The sequence below is a fragment of the Bison bison genome, unplaced genomic scaffold (genome assembly GCF_000754665.1).
Source record: "Bison bison bison isolate TAMUID 2011002044 unplaced genomic scaffold, Bison_UMD1.0 scf7180017864038, whole genome shotgun sequence".
NCBI classification, from domain to species: Eukaryota; Metazoa; Chordata; class Mammalia; order Artiodactyla; family Bovidae; genus Bison; species Bison bison.
In genome coordinates this window covers 3,398,263-3,402,821 of record NW_011494610.1, presented here as the reverse complement: position 1 = coordinate 3,402,821, position 4,559 = coordinate 3,398,263, and the positions used below count along the sequence as shown (strand labels likewise).

Genomic DNA, 4,559 nt, shown 5'->3' with positions numbered 1-4,559 from the left:
GGCCCGCGCGGCCCCAGGCTAGACAAAGGGGCGTCTCCGCTCGGGCGCGCGCCCCCCGGCTGCAGCCAGGGGGTCGCCGAGCCCTCTCAGGCCCCTGTCGGAGCCCCCTACCCCAGCTCCAGTTCCCCTGGCAGGAGGGGGTCACCTTCCCGCTGTCCCCACCATCCCCCAGGCGAGGCTGGAGGTGGGGGTCCAGGTTCCGGTCAGGGGGGCTTCTGCGCTCATCTCCCGCCCTGGGGAGAGGGCCGGGCCCAAAGTTGGGGAGACGCACGCGGGAAGGTGCCTGGACAGGGGTCCCAGAGGGCTGATGACCCACCGCACACACTAACAGGGCTGGACCGCAAGAAGCTCAGGCCTGGCCCAGAGCTCCGCGCCAGTACCTGAGAAGGGGTTTCAGTGAGAACCCTGAGGGGTGCAGAGTGGGTGCGTGGACACGCTCCGTGTGACTCCCGGGTGGAAGAAGCCCTCTCCTGCCCTTCAGCCTCTGACTGCGTCCTGCAGCAGCTCTGCGTCAGCCCCCAGCCGCGCTCTCAGCAGCGTGTGGGCAGCCTTGTTCCTCTCCCCATTACACAGATGGCAGGGTTGAGGCCAGGAAGGCAGAGGCTCTGAAGGATGCCCTCTTACCGGGCCTGGAACCACCTTCCACAGGATTCCCCGACCCAGGGGAAGGGGCTGAGTAGTCTCCGTGTTTCCTTCTGCCTGAGAAACGCACTCCTGGAAGGGGGGCTCCCTTCTGCTGAGGTCTGGTAGCCTGGCAGAGAAGGAGAACCAAATGTCTCATCTTCCTATGATTCTCCTGCTCCTTTGACAATCTGCCATTTAGGAGAAAAGTAAAATTTAAATCAAGGAGATGGCAGTTAAGTCTCTTTTTAAAAAATGTTTAAAAGATTAATTTGAACTGAACAAGGAATTACATTTGACTTAAGCATTTATCCCATTATAGATAAGACTGAAGCCCTTCTAACTACCCTCCCAACAATTTCGTACCTCTCCTGTTGATTAATTTGGGAGGAACCTTCCAGATCTTTTTAAGTACGCCTTTTATTTTACATTGGTTTTATATTACAGGAAAGTTGTACAAAGAGTTCCCAGATACCCTTCACCAAATTCCAGCTATTGTTAATGGCTTACGTTATCGTGGTACAATCATTAAAGCTAAAAAAACCAACACTGGCCTGTTAAAATTAGCCAGACTCCAAGCTTTATTTGAATTTCGTCTGTTTTTCCATTAACGTCTTCTTTCTGTGCCAGGATCTCATCCAGGGTGCCTCAGTGCCTTTGGTTGTCATATCTTCTCAGCCTCCCAGCTTTTCTCATCCACTCAGACATTTGCCCATAGAAAACTCAGGGCAGTGAAAGTGTGTTTAAATCAGTGTGTCTGAAGCTTGCAGAAATTTTCTGGAAACCTTTTAGTTTAAACAGTGTTGGTTGAATTTCCAAACAATGATTTCACCCTAGTTTTCTTCAACCTCCAGACATCTTTCCAGGTGAAACTTAAAACCATACATTCAATCATTTGCCTGGAAAAATGAAAAAGAAAAAAAGACCACAGATAAGTTTCCCCATGGATTATGAATTATTTTTGCTAAGTTGTCAGGCTTTTTGGAAATGCTGTAAAGAGTTGTTTTTGGACTGCACCTCTGCTGTTTTCCTCTAGAGTTTCGTTTTGACATCTGTCCATGTAGCTCTATGGACTTCCTTGGTGGCTTAGCTGGTAAATCCGCCTGCAATGCAGGAGACCTGGGTTTGATCCCTGGGTTGTACAGATCCCCTGGAGAAGGGAAAGGCTATGCACTCCAGTATTCTGGCCTGGAGAATTCCATGGACTGTACAGTCCATGGGGTCGCAAAGAGTTGGACACAACTGAGTGACTTTCACATATAGCTCTATGGTGGGTATGAGGGTCACTGACAGCTGGTGGGGAGCGTTTTGTAGACCATGGGGGCAGTTGCTTGGACCCTTGGAAGACCCCACAGGGACCCCAATTGAGACCCCCAGTCTCATTTTCTTCTTCCAGCTCAGCGAGGGGGTACTCTTGTTACCCCTGTTTTACAGAGGAGGAAACTGAGACTGGGTCACCTGGATTAAAAATCTAGGCTGTAAGAATTTTTAATTTTCAGAAGAAATGAATTTTCACTCTTCCCACACATTTTATTCATGATCTGAATGCCCAAAAGTCTTAAACCACATGATGTTAAGATAGTAAGAGAAGCAGCTACAATCAGAAGATTCTTCAGTTCAGTTGCTCAGTCGTGTCCGACTCTTCGTGACCCCATAAATTGGAGCACGCCAGGCCTCCCTGTCCATCACCAACTCCCAGAGTTCACCCAAACTCATGTCCATCGAGTCAGTGATGCCATCCAGCCATCTCATCCTCTGTCGTCCCCTTCTCCTCCTGCCCTCAATCCCTCCCAGCATCAGAGTCTTTTCCAATGAGTCAACTCTTCGCATGAGGTGGCCAAAGTATTGGAGTTTCAGCTTCAGCATCAGTCCTTCCAAAGAACACCCAGGACTGATCTCCTTTAGAATGGACTGGTTGGATCTCCTTGCAGGCCAAGGGACTCTCAAGAGTCTTTTCCAACACCACAGTTCAAAAGCATCCATTCTTCGGCATTCAGCTTTCTTCACAGTCCAACTTTCACATCCATACGTGACCACTGGAAAAACCATAGCCTTGAATAGATGGAAGGAAGGACAAATAATCAAGTGTTGGAAAAGAGAGACATGAGACTGATGCTGTGTAGACAGTGATTCAAAGTTTGAGTCAAAACACTCAAGGCCATGCTTCTCCCATGGCTCATTGCTCGCTCCTGGTCAGCACCCCAGGTGAGGTCTATTACCATACCTGACAGCTGGGGCTTAGGAAGGCTAAGTGACCTCCTTATGTCTGCACGAAAGTTATACTGTACATCTAGCTGGGTCCAAAACTGTTGCTTTTCTCACTCAAAGAAAAAAAAAAGCACTGCTGCAGTCAGTCTGGAAAATCCCATGGACGGAAGAACCTGGTGGGCTATAGTCCGTGGGGTTGCAAAGAGTCGGACAATTGGGCAACTTCACCTCACCTTCACCTTCAGTCCAGTCAGTTACTCGTCTTTACTTTTGGCCTTTAAAAAAAAAAAATCAAAACATTTTTAATTATGAAAAATTTCAACTATATAGAAAAAATAAAAAGAATTGAATAGGAAACTCTTGCACCTGCCACTTGATTTGACAGTTGATAATATTTTTAATTACAAATATTATGATATCTCAACACTAAGTATTTCAGCATACATGTTAAAATTTCTTTTTTTAAAAAATAGATTTCTACTGTCTTTTTTTTTTAGATGCACAACACATCTTGTGGGGTTTTAGTTCCCTCACTAGGGATCAAACCTGGGCCCTTGACAGTGAGAACAGAGTCCTAACCACTGGACTGCCAGGGAGTTCCCTAAAAGATAATTCTTTTTTTTTTTTCAGTTTATTATTTTTTTGGCTGTGCTGGGTCTTCACTCCTGTGTGGGCTTTTCTCTAGTTTTGGTAAGCAGGGGCCACTCTCTCGCTGTGGTACACAGGCTTCTCACGTCGGTGGTTTCTCTTGTTGAGGAGCACGGGCGCTAGCGGCCGGGGGCTAGTTGCAGCTCCCAGGCTCTAGAGAGCAAGCTGAGTAGTTGTTCAATGTGGGATTTTCCTGACCCAGAGATCAAACCTGTGTCTCTTGCACTGGCAGGCGGGTTCTTTACCTTTGAGCCACGAGGGGAGCCGTCCCCCGCCCCCGCCCCCAACCCAAAAGATAATTCTTAATATCTAGTTCCCAGTCCAAATTCAAATTTCTGCCATCAAGGTAAAGATTTTTCAAACCTGGCTCAGTTACCATGAATGTTTCCCCTGGTGTGAGTGTGGAGTTAGGAGGTCTTGGGTTGGGACCTGGGAGTCTAACTCCTGGGCCCTCTGGGGCTAATGCTCTCCCTTGTGAGTATCAGAAACATCCTTTCTACTTCCCGGGCCTTAGTCTCTCCATCTGTGCTCTGAGATGGCTCGTGCAGCTGGTCTCCCATTCCGGGCCTTAGTCTCTCCATTTGTGCTCTGAGATGGCTCGTGCAGCTGGTCTCCCATTCCGGGCCTTAGTCTCTCCATTTGTGCTCTGAGATGGCTCGTGCAGCTGGTCTCCCATTCCGGGCCTTAGTCTCTCCATTTGTGCTCTGAGATGGCTCGTGCAGCTGGTCTCCCATTCCGGGCCTTAGTCTCTCCATTTGTGCTCTGAGATGGCTCGTGCAGCTGGTCTCCCATTCCGGGCCTTAGTCTCTCCATTTGTGCTCTGAGATGGCTCGTGCAGCTGGTCTCCCATTCCGGGCCTTAGTCTCTCCATTTGTGCTCTGAGATGGCTCGTGCAGCTGGTCTCCCATTCCGGGCCTTAGTCTCTCCATTTGTGCTCTGAGATGGCTCGTGCAGCTGGTCTCCCATGCCCCATCCCACTGCAGCAGGGTGAATGCATTGGTCTTCCTCTTTGTGCTTCTGTGGCTGCTGCAGGGAGCATTGGAAGAGGTCTCCTGGGTGGGAGACCCTTTTCGGTGGCGGGG

General features: G+C 49.1%; 1 protein-coding gene across 1 annotated transcript in view; it reads left to right on the top strand.

Moving 5' to 3' along the window:
• Positions 1–4,559, top strand: part of PTGIS (prostaglandin I2 (prostacyclin) synthase) — a 79,812-nt gene that overhangs the window by 29,518 nt on the left and 45,735 nt on the right. The window lies entirely within an intron of this gene.